Raw genomic sequence first — 18,629 nt, forward strand, 5'->3', positions numbered from 1 at the left:
AAAACCAAATACTCTAGCTTCTTGGATAAGAATTCACCCATTAACAAATCCTACTGAGAAAACTAGAAAATAATTTAGCAAAACCTACTCATTGAACAACAGTTCACACCCTGTACCAAAATAAGTTCAAAATGAGTACAAGAGTTAGATATAAAACTAGTTAGGAGAAAAAAGAATAGTTTTATCTATCAGATCCTTGGGAAGTGGAAATGTTTATGAGCAAAGAGGAGATAAATAACATTATAAAATGCAAAACAGAGAATTTTGATTAAATTAAATTAAAATGATTTTGCAGAAATGAAGCTAATATAACTAAAATTAAAAGAAAAACAGTAAGTTGTGGAACAATTTTTATTAGTATTTCTGACAAGGTTTTCATTCAGAGGATAAGACCAGTCAGTTTTCACATGAAGAAATTAGAGCTATTTATGGTTATATGAGAAAATCCTTTATATCAATCTTAATTAGAGAAATGCAAATTAAAACAACTTATATATCTCACACCTATCAGATTGGTCAATATTGGTAAATCAGTGAACCAGATTGGTCAAAAAAAGTTAAATGATCAATGTTGGAGGGGATATGGAAAAATGATACATTAATTCATTGTTTTTGGAGTCGTGAATTGATTCAAACTTTTTCGGAGAGCAATTTGGAACTATGACCAAAGGGCAATACAACTGTTCATATGCTTTGATTCAGCAATAAAACTATAAGCTGCGTATCTCAAAGAGATCAAAAGAAAGGGTAAAAATTCCACATATACAAAAGTATTTTTAGTAGCTCTTTTCCTAATGGTAAATAATGGGAAACTGAGGGCTGCCTATCATTTGGAAATAGCTGAACAAAATATGGTATATGTATGTGTTGGAGTATTATCATGCTGTAAGAAATCATGAGGAGTGAGACTTCAGAAAAGTTGAAAAGACGTGCATGAACTAATGCTGAGTAAAGTGAGCAGAACCAGAAGAACACTGTACATCCTAGCAGCAACATTAAGTGATGATCAACTATGATGGATGTGCTCATTTCAGCAATACAACAAAGATAGTTCTAAAGGACTTGCATTGGAAAGTACCATCAACATCCAGAGTAAAAACCATGAAGTCTAAACTCAGACCAAATTATATTTTCAGTTTTTAAAATTTGCTCTTTATTTTATGTTTTTTCTCTCTCATGCCTTTTATTTTCCTTTTTGTTTTTATTCTTCCTTCATAATATGATTAATATAGAAATATATTTAACATAGCTATACAAGTACTATATATTAGATTATTCTCTTTTGGGGGGATGGAGGGAGTGAAGAGAGGGAAACAGAAAATGTGAAACTCAAAAATCTTACATAAATAAGATTGTTAAAAATTATCTTTGCATGAATGTTGAAAAATGCATTAATTAATTTTTAAAAAATCCAAAGAAACAACAAAACTGAATAGATTGAGGGGAATTCATTTTTCTGCAAAGGCCATATGGATGTTTATAACATCATTCATAGACTATATTTTGTCAGACATTTAAATAATTCAATTTTTAAACAAGCTCTAAAATTATTGAATTTTGAGTCCTATTTGTGGTTTCCTTGGCAATACAAGCATAATACGGCCTCAGGCTAGAGATACCTTTGTCTTGGTGTGTGTCCATATTGATATACCCAGCAACTGAAGAGGTTCTTTCTTCTCTCTTTTGAGTAGGCAAAGGAATAAAAAAAGGCCTTTTATGGATATGCCTTTTTGCGCTTTGTTATTCATTTAATAGTAATTTTTCTTATACAGACTGAAAATTTTCAACCATCATTTTTTGAAAAATTTTGCAGTTCAATTTTTCTCCCTTCTCCCCTCCCCTGTCCCCTTCTCTAAGATGTCAAGTTATCTGATATGCATATGCATACACATAAAATCTATTTCTATATTAATCTTGTTATTAAAAAGAAATAGAAGAAAATAAAAATTCATGATTATTTTAAAAAGAAAAATAGAATTATTTGATTTTTGTAACACTCCATGTGTTTTTTTCTGTGATTGTTTATAGCACTTCTAATTCTGATTTCTAATTCTTAAAATATTCTTGTTTCTTTGCATTGCTGAGATGAACTTAGTCAATCAAAGTCGATCAACATAAAATATAACTTTTCCTGTGTATAATATTCTGTTGGTTCTGTTCTCTTCATCTTGTTAAATTTTTGTCTACTTCTGATAGAGAGCAAAAATATTTTCATATTTTCTATATTTTTATGTATGTCTGTATGTTGTCTGGTACATAATTAGTAGTAAGTAGAAATACTTTTCTCCTTGTATGGAGAGCAATACATTTTTCTCATCCTTTCTCTTTTTCTGTCTTACTCTTAGTTATTGAGATATCTGTGTGAATTTGCATTGAGGTAGTTTAGAGACTTTAGAAATAAAGATTTACAGATGTGTCCTTCGACAAAATACTTCCAGTCCCTTAAACATGCCTCCCCCATTTTGAAAATAAGGAAATTAAAGCATGTGGTATGTATTCATGTATATAGAGATAGGTGTATTTATATGGACATGTGATATAAATTTTTGTGTGTGTATATTTATGTATATGAGAGAGTGTGTGAGAGAGAGAGAATTGAGTGTGTTAACTTGAGAATGAGAAGAAGCAATCTTTTAAAAATATCTATTATATACCAAACATTCTGCTAAAAGGATATAAAGGTCATACTAAATAAGGGAAAACTATGCAGAGTGATGCAGAGTGAATAGAACCAACAGAATATTATACACAGGAATAGTAATATTTTATGCTGATCTACTATGATCGACTAAACTCATCATTTTTTTCTTGATTTTTTTTTGAAATTTTATTTTATTTCATTTTTCTTTTTACAATCAATGGCAATTTTCCAACATTCACACTTTTGCAGATTTTTTAGTTCTACATTTTTCTTCCATCCTCCCTTCCCTTTGCCCTCTCCATGGCAGTCAACAGTCTGGTAAAAATTGTGCATAAACATTATTGTTAAATATATTTACATATTAGACATGTAGTGAAAGAGGAGATAGAACTAAGGGGAAAGAAAAAAAAATAATGATAAAGAAAGGAAAAACATAAAAGAAGTTTTTAAAAACAGTATACTCTGATCTTCATTCAGACTCCATAATTTTTCTCTGGATGTGGATGACATTGTCCAAAACAGGTCTCTCATGATTGTCCTTGATCTCAGAACTGCTGAGAGGAGCTGCATCCATCAAAGTTGATCATCTTACAATGTTGTTGTTAATGTTTATAAAGTTTTCCTGGTTCTGCTCACCTCACTCAGCGTCCATTAATATATAAACATATATATGTATATATATGTATATATATATATATATATATATATATATATATGATTTCATGCTTCTCTAAAGTCAAAATGCTCATCATTTATTATAAAATAGTAGTTCTCCATAATATTCAAATACTATAATTTATTCAGTCATTCTCCAATTAATGGACATGCCTTCAATTTCCTATTCTTTGAGGCAAAGAAATTTTTAAGTGACTTGATCAGTGTCTCAAAAGCAGGTAAAGAAAACAGGTTTATAACTAAAAACACTGAGTGTTTTTAACAATTGATAGACATGCTAATTCTATATGCCCCATATGTTATAACACATTTCAAAAAGCACATGGACTTTTACAATTAAAAGAAAGCGTCAAAATTGTTTCAGTTTATGGTAAAGCAGATTTTTATCCATTTAGAATGATATAAAATGCTGAAACCTATAGCTTTTGTTCAAAATTATATGTCCTTGCTTAAGCTTTAAAATGTCAAACTGACAATGCTTCAATTTCAATGTATCTCTTTTGCAGTTTTACATGAAACACAATTTTTTAGATTGTTGCATCCCTCTTAAGAAAAAAAAAAAGATCATTTCTAGAATGCATTTCTTTGTAGCAAAATCTTCATTTTAACCTGATAGTTGAGTTTTTCTTTCCCCTGGATCAGTTCCAAACAACATGGATGAAACTTCTCAAACTTGGAAAGTTATAGTGGTACATTTTCTAAATATCCTTCATTTTCTAAGTCTTTCCTATATTTGTGGCAATGAATATATCTATTTATCAAATTGGCAGACACTGAAAGACCTGTAAAGGAGTGTTCTTTTTCCTACTTTGTGAAAGCTTCAAAGTGATCCATAATAGCTATATTTGCAGTTAGTCAAATGAACAATAACAGACTGTGCTATATCACACCTGTGAGAGAAAGAATGCTGGAAATTCAGTATGGGTATGGTAATCACTACTTTACAAGGTGTTGAGACATTGGATTTTACATTTTGAAAAGTCATAATAAAAAAGAAAAGGGAGAAAAAGGGATATTGCTAACTTCCAGGCTTTTCATCTCAGAAAAGGGAAAGAAATACAATCTATTTGAGAGAGCAATATGCAGCTTATAAATTAGGGTCTAAAGGTTGTGCTTGTTTCTTTATGCATATATTAGATGTTTATATGAAAGTGTTAGCTGAAGAAATACTCATTTATTTTACTGTTAGTGTTGTTTCCAGTATATTTTAACTGATCACTTTCTTTAAACTATCTCCTAGACCTCATTACACACTGAGTGGATGGGTTTTAAAAAGGATTCAGATCTCATTATTGTACGCTTTTAAACTTAAAGTTTTTCTTTTTTCTTTATTATTACTCAGTTTTCATTCATTCTTATGTTTCAGGTGGCCTTTTTCCCTTAGTATGACCTTTAGATCTTTTTAGTAGAATTCTTGGTATATAATAGATATTTTTAAGAGATTCCTTCTTTTTATTTGCAAGTTAACATACTCAATTCTCTCTTGCTCTCATAAATATGGACACACATGGAAATTTATATTATATATATACATATAATTACATTTATGTCTATATACACATATAAACATACATGAATACATACCACACACTCAGTATCTTCCCTCTGATTTGAGAAAATAGATGATTATTTTTATACTCTTGACATTAAAATCTTCATTGATTATGATCTAATAATGGTTAATTCTCTCAGGAAGGACTTTCAGAAAATGAGCATTTATCATTCACCTAAAGTCAACAAGATATTAATTTTAGATAATATGGTTATATTCATTTGCATTATTGCGTTTGAAAAAAAAGATGCCATGTAAATAATTACAGAAACATAGTTAATGTTAAATCTTGTTTAAAATAAGTTCCATGAGAGTCTCATGTAAATGAAATCATCCAGAAGGCATTTAAGGTTAAAAATAAACCTTTGTAGTCAATTCTGTGAGTAATCACGAAGGAAAAAAAAGAACTCCTTTAGTCTTTCAGCAAGAAGAGGGGACATTGGAGAGTGGAAGAGGTGGCAGAAGGGAGGGATTTAGATAGGGGTAAATGAAAGGCAGAAAACTTGACCCGGGGGGGGGGAATCCTAAAAAAAGAGCACTTCAAAAGGAAATGCAATGTTTCCATTGGTATATGGGGGGGTGGTCTTTATTATGACTTTAAGATGGAAAAGTGCAGATATCCATTTAGAAAATATCCTCTGAAACATTGTTGTGCCACTTTGTAAAACAGCTCCTGGAGGAAAACACATCCCAGAAGTGTAAGAAGATATGGATCCACAGATGTGACTGCTTAGCAGTCAATTTGCCTAGAAAATTGAAAGAAAGTTGCTACTGTTTACCCTCCATTTTGAAAAGAACAAATGAATTTAGGTGAAGCAGCCTTGCACAAAGTTATCAGCCTCACTATCTCTTCCAGAGCCATTAAAGTCCATAGTAAGACAAAAGTCAGAATGATGTAGTGGATGATCTTGGTGTTTTCAATGTCTGACCAAGCTCTAAGCAGGTCACAACACCTACTCCTGAATCCTTTATGGCCATGGAAACAAATTATTTTCATTTACCCTTTCCACTGGTAGAAATTTTCACATATTTTGGGTAGATATTCCCCTCACTCACCATTAGGTTTGAGTCCTGTTTGCTGCCCTCAACCTTATACAACTCAATTGCAAAGACAGTTTTATTGGAGTGTAATGCTGCATGTGGTTTTATATATATATATATATATATATATATATATATATATATATATATATATATATATATATATTCTTGAATTGGATGAAAGGTGGACAGCAAAAGTAAATGAGCAGCCCTGAAAAGGGCTCAGAAAGACTTCACATGAGAGGTGTTAGTCTTTCCTGGAAACCTCAAGAAATAGGAAGAATAAAAATAACAGAGAGAATGAGAAAATGGACAGGGTGGATTGGTACATTGGATAAATTCTACCATGGGAAATTACATCTATCTTCATTTTTGACTTGTGAAGTAATACTTCTGAAATTGATACCCAACAAATAAAGTCAGGATCTACAAAAAGCAACAACATAGAACTTATTCAGGAGGATAAACTCATACTTGGCTTTTAAATAAGTTTATCTCTATGCAGAATAGGAAGATATCAATGAGAGAATAAATTAATATATGAATCTTGGATTAAACAATAGTATTTCAGAATATATAGAAAGGGAAAAGATTTAAGGAAGATAAAGAGGCGAAAAATCCTGGATAAAATAAAAAGTGCAGAAAAAGAATGGAAAAACAAAAAATAAATAAATATACTTTGAGGGAAAGAAAGAACTAGGGGGTAAATTAATAAATTAACTGAAAGAAGGAAATGAAAAGGGATATAGGAGAAGAATTTGACAAAGAAATAGAAACAAAATGAATTATAGAAAAACTCCATATTATGCAAAGCATTGGAAGAGGGTTGTAGAAAGAGAATCTGTAGAAATATGGCTGCATCAGTGTGAATAAAACAAAAGTAAACACTCAGACCAAGTAAAGACTTAAAATTTCAATGGGACATAAAAAAACCCCAGAATAACCCAAAAACACAAAATGAAAAATTGTAAACCTAGCCTTAATAATTTTAAGTGTAAATGAATTTTGGAGTTCAAATAAGTAAAAATAAAATTACTGAATGAATAATAAGATCAAACCCCAATGTTTGTCTTATAAGAGGCACTTTAATAAAGCCAAGATATACATATTCTTTAAATTAGAGAGTGGAAGAAAGCTGTTATTTTTCTTAATGCACCAAGTAAATTAAAAAGCCTTATCTACAATCATTCTATCAAAGAAAGCAAAATTAATACTTCATAATGGACATAATTAGGAATAGAATTCATACAACATTTAGAGCAATCAAAGACAAAGAACTAAAATCTATATTAAATTTGTATGTTTGAAGTTGCATATTCAATATTCATAATTAAAAGGTGATTTATAAAAATATTTGGATAGCAAAATAATGAAAACAGGCTATATTAGTCTTTCTCTTTCATAGCTATACAAATTTGAAAGAAAGAAAATACAAACTGAAAATGCAAAATTAAGGATATGGTTCAATTTTGGAATTTATGAAATTAAACTTTTAAATTAAAATGTATAATTTAAGTAATTGAACCAATGTTTTAATTCCAAATAAATGGTTGGAATTTTTACATACCTCTAAATGAGATCCATCGATAATATTTTCAATTAGAATATTAGAGTATAGAATCAGAGATGCTATTTCAGAAAAAACACAATTTTTATCATAGCACAAAATTCACAAGATCCTTCTTTGCTCAGTTTGTAAATTATGATGCCATTTAATTTATTAGAGGAAAATAAAAAGCTTTCTTAGAATCTTTTCCTCAAAAAATACATCTCCTATTAATAAAATAAAAAGTATAAAAATGAAATAAATGAATTCTAGGATCATATGATTATAAATATCAGGAAGGGAATGAAACCAGGAAAGAGATTCTTGTCAAAGATCTTGGTTTCTGTCATGAAGGAGTTCCATCTAAGAATCCAAGTTGAATGAGGATTCCCTAAGCTTTTACAGGCATTCTTATTTACAAGTGACATCAAACCTATTGGATCAATTGCTGGAACATAGTATAGATTTCTAAAAGAGGTCTGTTACCACTCCAAATGTTGTGAATAACAAAATTCTATTCTTCAAATTATACCTCCATCAGTACACAAATAAAAGATACACAATATACAAAAGTAAACACACTCCTATCCCTAAGAGATATTATAATTTTCCTGTCTTTTGGATCCAAAATTAGACATGTTAAGAGACTGCTCAATTATCTTTAGGAAACTGCATATTTCCTTTATTGGGAAAAGTCCTGCTTTTTAAGATCAATGTTCTATCATCATTATTTTGTTATTGTATTGGTAATGCAGCATGATTTTTTCATGTGGGCACTATAGAATTGAATATGCATATTACTAAGAGGGGAATCTTTCATAGTGGGCTCAAGAAATCTGAAATATATTCTAAATAATATTTTAAAAACTATTAAAAACTCCATATGCATGATTTTTGACAGTTATCATGTATAATAAATGGAGGAAAAAACCAATGACACTATATTTGTTCCTGTGGTCTACTTATTATTTCATAAGAAGGTGAGGAGGCCGCCTCAGGAGTTTAAGTGGACCTTCATTGATGAAGTAATAGGAAATTATGTATAATAATTAAAGAATTGATATGGATGGATTGATATATCCATCTTTGGCAGGATTGACTGTATTGATGTAATCATTAATCTATTCTTATAGTTCAGCATTTTACTTATTCATTCTTCTCACTTTAAAGTAGATCAAATAATGTAATATCTTGATTATACACTTGGAATGACATTAATCTATTTTATTGTTCTTAAATTTCTTTAAGATTTAGAAAAAACAGTTTACAAATTCCAGACCCTATAAATAAAAAATTATAATTAATTAGGTTCATTTGGATCTTAAGACTGTAATAAGAATAATTAGCCTGCAAAATTGAAATAAGTGACTAAGTGACTAATAAGCTTGTTCCTCCTCTTATGAAAGGACTTTTGCAAGGTTCATATTTTAGATTCTTTATTAAACTAGCTAGAAATTTAATCCAATGGATATACCTAATTTTCTCAATTAGAAGGGTTCATGAGAACCTATGTCTTTAGGCTATAAGAATGATGTTAAATACTCATTAACAACTGAGATTGGAAAATCTATCTTCCTTTTGAATTAGGATTCACTGTAAATAAGAAGAATAAAATCAAGCACTTCTGAGAAACTGAAAGGAATATTAATGGGAAGAAACATAAGTGCCTTAGTTATACAAGTAGTTTTCCCAATCTCATATAATCATATATTTAGAGCTAAGAAGTAAAAACAAAAAGAAAAAATTAAAATGTGAGAATGTAAAACAAATTCTTTCTCATCTCATGAAAATAGGCTCATGTCACATTAATTCATGACATATTTGCAAAGATCAAATATTCCAACTAATTTAAAACAAACTATCACCAATCATATTTGCAAATAGAACATATGACTTTAGTAAATTTTCATTTTTAAATATAATTATTTTCATTTTCATGAAGTTTAGTTATTCACTCTTTACTCAAAGGCAAATAGAAAGATGTAGAGTGACAACTAACAAATTGAAAACATTACAATTCAGGAGTTATGCAGTATAATTTGTATAAAGAATATTTTAAACCTTATGTGGCCCTGAGGAGAGAGTCAGGTAAGGACACGAGGCATCTTTTCTACTAGTTATCACATAATTAAAAAAAAAAAGAAGTCCATCAATATGATGGGTGGGTCCTACATGGTGTATTGATTTGGGGTCACTGATAAAAATTGCACTAATAAAAGTGGAGAAAATCTAAGTTCATTATGATTTCAACTACTGGAACTATTGAATGATTAGAAGATATTAGTCTTGAAAATGTAGACATGACATTTTTATTAATCCTGTCAAAATTCATTCTAAGGATTCTGTCAAAAAAATTGACAACCAGAGAATTGCATGATGTTATAATTTATGTTTTTTGTTTTAGATTTTTCAAGGCAATGGAGTTAAGTGGCTTGCCCAAGGCCACACGGCTAGGTAATTATTAAGTGTCTGAGATCAGATTTGCAGGTACTCCTGACTCCAAGGCCGGTTCTCTATTCACTGCGCCACCTAGCCGCCTGGATGTTATAATTTATGTTTAAAAATATCTATTGAAAAAATAACTGCCTACATATAAAGATATATGAAACATTTTTATCTTGAATTAGAGATTGCCAGAACTCTCAATATACCAATCAATCCTACCACCACCTACATGGAGGAGCCTAAGACCTTGTGAAGGGAAAAATGATAAATCTTTCCTTGTTCAGGTACTGGATTAAATTATCAGATTATTTATATTTTTGAGAAGAAAATACTCAACAATATCCTTCACTTATATTTCTTGAATAGGTCCATTAGTTTATACAAGGATAGCAAAAGGAAAATAATGTTTATTAAAAGATGTAATGATTAAATGAATTGTCACTATTCAAATGTTGATAATTTGTTGATAACAGAGAAATGTTTTTCAGAAGTTTCTAAAATTCAGAAGATTCTAAAAAAACTTCTAAAGTTAGCAGAGTTTTATACCATGAATTTCTAAATCTTTCTGAAGTGTACAACAGGATTCATGATTCAAGGACTGATTAATTTAGCCAGGTGACATTCTTCCAGATGCTAAATGATGAGATGTTCATTCTTCTGTGAGACAAGAAGTTCAATGATTGAAAAATCTTGTTTTCAGACTTTTCTGAAATATCAGCACACTTAGGAGTAGTAGACCAATACAAAGAACCTTTGGAAATATCCTGAGGAAGTTCAAATGGTCATTCTTCCGAAAATTCTTCTTTCTAATTTTTTCTCACATAGGCCATCAAGAAAGGGACCATAGTCTTTGAGATATGGATATTTCCATTATGAATTCAATTTTATCTAGTTTAAGCAATGAGACAACATGGAGATTGGAGAATGAGTAAGAAAATGGCATAAAATATTAAAACCTCGCCCCTGCCTCAGATGTCATATATTTATAGGGAAACCTAGAAGACCAACCATAGGGTTCCAATGGGTATCCATGAATGGGTTATAACATACACTGTTAAGAGTGTGTACACATAGAAATGACTTTACAGATACATTTGAGTTTTAGACAATGAATTTTCCTTCAAAATCACTAACATTCCAATATTTTTATGGGTTGAGCTAAGCTTAATAATAAAGAATTTTCAAGATTCTGAATCTTCAAAATTATTTTCCAAAGCAATAGTACTGATTTGAATATAATGTAAGTTTGAAGTCAAGAGTAGAAAGAAAAGTTAAAGGGGGAAAAAAGAGTCAAGACTATAATGCAAGAATAGTTCAAAGGTGAAATTTAGTCTGCTGATTTATTTTACTTGCAACAACAGAAAAACTATTGATTATCATAATAATAATTATAAATTTTGATTTAAAATTTTTGAGGTAGGATTGTGTGACATAATTTTTCCTTTTGTAGATTAAAACATCTTATGAAACTGCCATGGACTACCCCACTTTGACTAAAAAGGAAACATTCTTCAAAATTCTTAGATATCTATTTTTACTCTTTGATTAGCCAGTAATTTATCAAGAAGAAAATTTGGTTTGAATCTCTTAAGCAGTTAATCTCACACCAACAACTTTTTGACACCAGAGAAAAGAAGTATAATTAGCTGCAGAATTTGAACTATTTTTACATTTTATTTTTTTTTCCATATGTATATGCATATTTTTAAATTACAAAACATCCATCCACCCTCCTTTCCCACCCTCCTCCCCATAGTGAACAGTCAGGTTAATATTGTAAATACACATTTGTGTTAAACATGTTTACAGGTTAATCATTTTCAGTATGAGGGATTAGGATTAAGGGAAAGAAATACATGTGATATTTTTTTTAAAAAAAAGTGAATGTAGTGTTTTTCACATTCTGAAAGGTTTTTTCCCTTTCTTTTGTTTTGTTTTGTTTTGTTTTTCTTCCTCTGGATGGGGATAGCATTGTCCATAGCTGATTTAATAAGGTTATCCTAGCTCTCTGAACCATCAAGGTTGATCAACTCAAAAGGTTGTTGTTAATGTGTAGAATATTCTTTTGGTCCTGCTCCCTTTGCTCAGCATCAGATGCTGTAATTAATTTCATGCTTCTCTAGAGTCCGACAATTTATGGTTTCTTATAGAACAATAGTATTCCATAGTATTCATCTACCATAATTTGCTCAAATATTCTCCAATTGAGGAGTATCTCTTCAATTTCCATTTCCTTGCCACTACAAAAAGAGCTACTATGAATATTTTGGAACATTTTGGATGCTTTGCTTTTTTATGATTCCTCCTGGTTATAGGCCTAGAATTGGAATTGCTGGGTCAAAAGCAATGAACAATTTTATTGCTCTTTGAGCATAATTCCATATTGCTCTCCAGAATGGTTGGATCAGTTAACAACTCTACCAGCAATGCATTAATGTTCCAATCCTCCCACAACCTCTCCAAAATTGATCATTTTCCCTTTTTGGCATCTTATCCAATCTGATAGGTGTGAAGTGATACCTCATAGTTGTTTTAAATTGCATTTCTCTAATCAATGATTTGGCACAGTTTTTCATATAATTATATATATATATTATATATATATCTTTAATTTCTTCATTTTAAAACTATGTATTCATATCCCTTGACCATTGATCAATTGGAGAATGACCTGTAAACTTTTAAATTTGATGCAATTATCTATATATTTTAGAAATGAGATCCTTATCAGAACTCCAAGTTGTAAAGATTATTTCCCCAGCTTTCTGCTTTCCAATTTTGGCAACATTGATTTTATAAGTACAAAAACCTTTTAATTTAATATAATCAGAATAATTCACATTGCAATTTATAATGTACTCTATTTTTTGCTTGGTCATAAATATCTCCCCTTTCCATAGATCTGATGGATGGACTATTACTTGGTCTATTAATTTATCTATGGTATCACTCTTTATCTCTAAATTCTGTACCCATTGTGATCTTATTTTGGTGTAGGGTGTGTTATGTGAGTCTATGTCTAGTTTTTGTGTACTATTTTCCAGTTTTCCCAACAATTTTCCTCAGATAGTGAGTTCTTATCCCTGAAGCTAATATCTTTGGATTTGTCAAGCAATATATTACTGCAGTCATTTACTACATTTTTGTTTGAATCTATCCTGTTGCACAGATCCATTACTCTATTTCTTAAACTGTACCAGGCAGTTTTTTTTGTTTTTTGTTTTTAGGTTTTTTGCAAGGCCACACAGTTAGGTAGTTATTAGGTGTCTGAGGTTGGATTTGAACTCAGGGACTCCTGACTCCAGGACTGGTGTTCTATCCACTGTGCCACCTATCTGCCCCAAGTACCAGGCAGTTTTGATGACCGCCACTTTATTGTATAATTTTAGATCTGGTAGAGCTAGCCCATCTTAGTTTACATATTTTTTTTCATCAGTTTCCTTGCTATTCTTGACCTTTTGTTGTTCCAGATGAATTTTGTTACATTTTTTTCTAGTTTGGTAAAATTTTAAATATTTAAACATTTCCTGCATTGCTATATATTTCCTGTACCAAAATAACTAGAACTTATAATCAATAATAGCATAGTGGCCAGTAAGACTATAGACAGCCTACAGTGAAAAGGAATTTTTGTGGTCCTAAAGTAATAGATATATTCATGTCAAAATTGAGATGTTTCTTTATATAAAATTCAAAATTGATAGTTTTAGAACTGGAAGGCAGCCAGGTGAGGAAACTAAATCTTAGAAAAGTGAAGTGCATCCTACAGAATATAAAAATTTGGAGAAAAATAATCTGATTGTGGGAAAAAAGGGGTTAAGAGGAGAAGAGCAAGTATAAACCAGTTGTGTAACTGAAAAGTCAAAAGTAAAACTTTAAAAGAAAAAAATCAGAAAATACTCTAGAATAATATTCAAAATAACAATTGAATATCAAGCTTTCAAGGAAAGAAGGGAGATACACATCATTAAAAAGGGGGGAACAAAAAACAAAGAGCAACAGCATAAAACTTTGGAATTTTGTGTATAGAGAAAAAAACAAAAATAAGTTAAGATAGAAATTAATTCAGGAAACAAAACTTTAAAGAAAAGTAAGACAATTGCAGGATAACAGAATAAAAGGAAGAAAAAATATCCAAATTATCATTACTTTTAAAAAGCTGAAGAGAGATTTATAATTCAAAGCAGAAGAGGAGATACATTTAATATATAAGAAGCAAAAAGTGTAATTTTTAGAACACTGCATTAATTCTGATCAAATAAAATATTTTAAATTTGAATAAAAGAGATCAAAAAAATTTAGGGTCAGAATTCTCCCCAAAACTTTAAAAAAAAATGAAAACAACACTGTTTTTAAAGCCTGTCAGCCATGTCACAGGACATAGAATAAGGACATATTCCAGAAGGTTTCAGAATGTGCAGCATACATATAGAAAAATTATAGACCAAGAAGGACCCTGATATATGAAAGTTTAAATCTGGAATGTCAATTCTAAAGGACAGTTGTGAAAAACAACTAGAAAAACTATAAGCTATGAAGACAATTCAATTAAGTAGCCCATAGTACAGATTCCCCCAAATTCCAGTCAGATTTCTTCTTCCTCCAACTCTTTGAATCAATAGGGATAAAGGCTAGTCTCTTTTTCTCTCACTCTCCTGGTCATTCTCTTCTTAAAGATCTTTCAAAAAAGCAAAGAAAGAAATAACATTTTAAATGCTGACTATATTTTGTTCATTCAGACTCCTTCTGTGAGGGAACACGTGATGTTGAAAATAACATTTCTGAAAGTTTATCTTGTTATTTATCTCTTTTAAACTGATTTTTGGAGTAGTTAGGAAGAAACTAATATAAACTGCAAACATAATTGATTCCTTGTGAAATTAATATTTTGGTCCAATTTCATACAAAATATTCATCCAATTCAGGGATGGAAGATAAAATAAAAATTCAACACTGAAAGAGCTAACAAATTAAAGTTGCAAAGAAAATAAAAAAAATATTATTCCTAATTTCAAGGGTTCACACACTAATTTGTAAGATACATACAAAATATACACCGATTTGATAGAAGTTAATGAGAGAATGCATTAGCATTAGGGAAGACCAGGAAAAAAAAGTCTTTGAACAATTTCAGATTGAGCTGACTTTTTTTTTGACAGATGATTTTTTTTCATATTTAAAAGCAAAAATAAAATAAAACCCTCATACAATTTCCCAAAACAAAAAAAAAAGAAAAAAAATCAAGATTAAATAAAATTCATAGTGAACAATACCCCCAAAAAACTGAATGTGCAGTTAAATACTACAGCATTTACTATGGATGCAACTTCAACCAATTTACTCATTTTTCTGGGGGCTAAGGCGGTTAGAGTAGGGGTAGGCACAGGTTTTAATTCATGGAATGAGTAGATACAATGGAGTAAGTAAAAGGAGGGTAAAATCATTTTTTCTTCTTTATTCTGTCCAAATAAATATACTCATAAAGTCCAAAAGGAGGAAAAGGAGATGGCTCATCAGGAGAAGGAGAGGAATGGAGGAGTGTAGGACACCTCCATACCACTCACCAAAATGCTTTGGAGGACAGGATGTGGAGAAAGGTGTGTGTTCAAAAAAGCGAGGATAAGCCTGGAGGGAGAGGAAGGTAGAGAAGAGAGAAGCCACCCAGTGAAAAAAAAAAAAAAAGAGGTAGTAAAAAAGCCCCAGACTAAGTTTAGTGTAGTGTGTGAGTCTGTCAATCTCACTATCTCTATGGTTCAATCCCCCTTGTTGCCAGTCTATCTGGATCAGCATCTCCAACTTTGCTATTTCTGTATCTCTTGTCCAAGTCACCTTGCCCAATGCCTGGTGTTGATGTCTTCCCTTCCTCTGCCTATTGGTAACTAACCCACTCCAAGATCCCCAGGTCATAGCTGGCTTTGGACACTCAATGTTTAAAGCTACTCTGGTGCAATGGTACTGGAGTCAGGAAAATGTGAGATAAAATTAGGCCTCAGACACTTAATAACTATGTGACCTGGGACAAGTCACTTACCTATATTATCCTGAAAAAACCAAGAAAAGAACTTTAAAGGGATGCAAAGAGTGGTTGAATCAGAGAGAAGTATTCAGGTACAACAGGGACCTGGGGAACACCATCACTATATTGTCTGGCTGCAGGCTGGTCTGGGTGCAGGCTGGTCTTGGCAGTCCCTTTGCTATCCCCCTATCTTTGGCACCCTACTCCTCCCCTCATCCCCACACTCTATTGCCCACCCTGACCCTGCTTCCTGGCAACCCCTGAGCTATTTGGAGTTACAGGATCTTTTTTTTAGGTTTTTGCAAGGCAAACGGGGTTAAGTGGCTTGCCCAAGGCCACACAGCTAGGTAATTATTAAGTGTCTGAGACCGGATTTCAACCCAGGTACTCCTGACTCCGGGGCCGGTGCTTTATCCACTATGCCACCTAGCCGCCCTGTGGAGTTACAGGATCTTGGTTCTGGACTTGAAGATCTGATTGAAGGGTTTGCCAGTCTCTGTGGGGTTGATGCCATCAGAGAGATCTGTCACCTTAAAGCACTGGTCCCAGGACCATATTTTGCAATCTCCAGATCCATGGAGGCAGATTTGAGTGCCTGCCCCTTCTGGGGGTTTTCATGCTTCATTCTTATCTGCCCCTGGTGTGCTTTTAAGTCGACTGATCCAGGTGCTAGCTGAATAGCTTCCAATACTCCTGAGGGAGTAGTGTCCATAGCTCTGGGTAGGACTAACAGGTGTGGAGAGAGGGAGGAACTGTATTAGGACAACTGTCGAAGCTTGTGACAGGAAATAGAGATGGGGACTGAGTGACAGATGCAACAGGTCTATTCATCTGTGTCATGGCCTGGGGGCTGCTTTCAGGGTTGTCCAGGTCTCCTGGCTTCTGCTCCCACTGGTTGGAACTGTAGTATTAACAGTGATTCCATTGAGTCATAGATGGTTGTCTGGGCATCCTGGGAACCATTGGAAACAGTGGGGACTTTCAGTTGCATGACTACAGAACCTGGTCCAGATAGGGACACTTTTTAGTACTGTTGTGGCATCTGTGATTAACTGTAGGAGGAAGGAGATGGAGGCATCTGGTACTGGTAGGAGCCAGGGGTCTGTAGAAATCCTACTGAAGGACTTGCGCCATTCTGCTGCACTATTGGGATCACACTGTACGCCACAGACATGCTCTCTACTGGTAATCTACCCCTGTTCTCCCTCTTATTGATTGACTTGAAGAGATTAAAACAGGTTGTTGAAAAGACTGCTGCACCACATATTGGGACTCATTGACTTCTGAAAATTTTTATGAAGGTAGCAGCATAGTTTTACTGGAACAGTATGCCTTTCCTCTGGGCCCCCATGCCACTCTTTTGGTTGCTGAGAAAGTTTTGGTTCTGTGGCTAATGGATACTCAACCAACTGCAATAAACTGCCTGCTGCCAGTGGGCTCTATGGGCTGTAATTCAGGGTTGAAGAGGTTGTTGAACACAATGAAATCTGTAGGCCATCAGGTAAGAGAGAGATCAATGTTGTTGATGGAAGTTGGAATACTGCCCAGGAGATAGTAAGAAATCTATCTATTGTAAGGGTTGTGCATGAGGCTGCAGGACTTTTTAGACCTGGGGAATACAGATGGAGATGGACAGAGATTGTTCTTTTGAGGTCATGATAAAGACAAATCAAAGAGGTTGTTGGGAGAGAAGTAGGGTCTAGAACAAAACCACCCTGGTAGAACCTTGTTGACTAAGACTCATTTACCGTAAAGGGTCACTGAGATCATCTGATTACTTAAGAGTGGCTATTGCTGAAATTGGGTAAGAAAGTTGTATGGGACTGTTCCTGTTGAGTGCTATAAGGGAGAAGGCCTCAAACAGGTTGGGATGAGGTGACCTGGTTGCATACTTCAGAAGGACCTAGTGCTGAACCTTTTTGCACTGCCTCTTTTATTGATCCCAATGCTCTCACTTCAAGTGAGAATGAAATTCCCACTGAAGCTGCTGGTTTTGATTACAGGTGACCACATGTTACTATACTTTGAGTAGTCATCCAAGTTTATGTTGGTCTTCCACTGTTTTGGTCTTGCTATCTCTGCTACTCTGCCAGCATCTCAAGGTATGACTCATCCTCTCAAGGCTCCACTGATGTTATTAAAATATATGTTTTGCTGGGATAAACTAGAGGCATTCCCAATAAGATCAGGGGTGAAACAAGGATGCCCATTATCACCACTACTATTCAATATTATATTAGAAATGTTAACTTCAGCAATAAGGGAAGAAAAAGAAATTGATGGAATTATAATTGTGAAGGAAGAGACTAAACTCACACTCTTTGCAGATGACATGATGACCAAGAGATCCTAAAAACTCATCTAAAAAACTACTAGAAACAATTAGCAACTCTAGTAAAGTTGCAGGATATAAAATAAACCCTCATAAATCCTCAACTTTTCTATATATGACCAGCAAGGTACAGCAGAAAGAGGTAGAAAGAGAAATCCCATTCAAAGTAACCTCAGACAATATAAAATACTTGGGATTCTACCTGTCAAGGCAGATGCAGAAACTTTTTATAAACAATTACAAAACACTTCTCACACAAATAAAATCAGATTTAAATAACTGGGCAAATATCAACTGTTCATGGATAGGCTGAGTTAATATAATGAAAATGGTAATTCTACATAAATTAAACTACTTATTTAGTGCCCTACCAATCAAAAT

General features: G+C 32.6%; 1 pseudogene; it reads right to left on the bottom strand.

Annotated features, from left to right (window-relative positions):
- Nucleotides 1–16,442: 16,442 nt before the first annotated feature.
- Nucleotides 16,443–18,250, bottom strand: LOC141496540 (R3H domain-containing protein 2-like; annotated as a pseudogene).
- Between the last annotated feature and the right edge of the window lie 379 nt (nucleotides 18,251–18,629).

Source organism: Macrotis lagotis, chromosome 8 (genome assembly GCF_037893015.1).
Source record: "Macrotis lagotis isolate mMagLag1 chromosome 8, bilby.v1.9.chrom.fasta, whole genome shotgun sequence".
Lineage (NCBI taxonomy): Eukaryota > Metazoa > Chordata > Mammalia > Peramelemorphia > Peramelidae > Macrotis > Macrotis lagotis.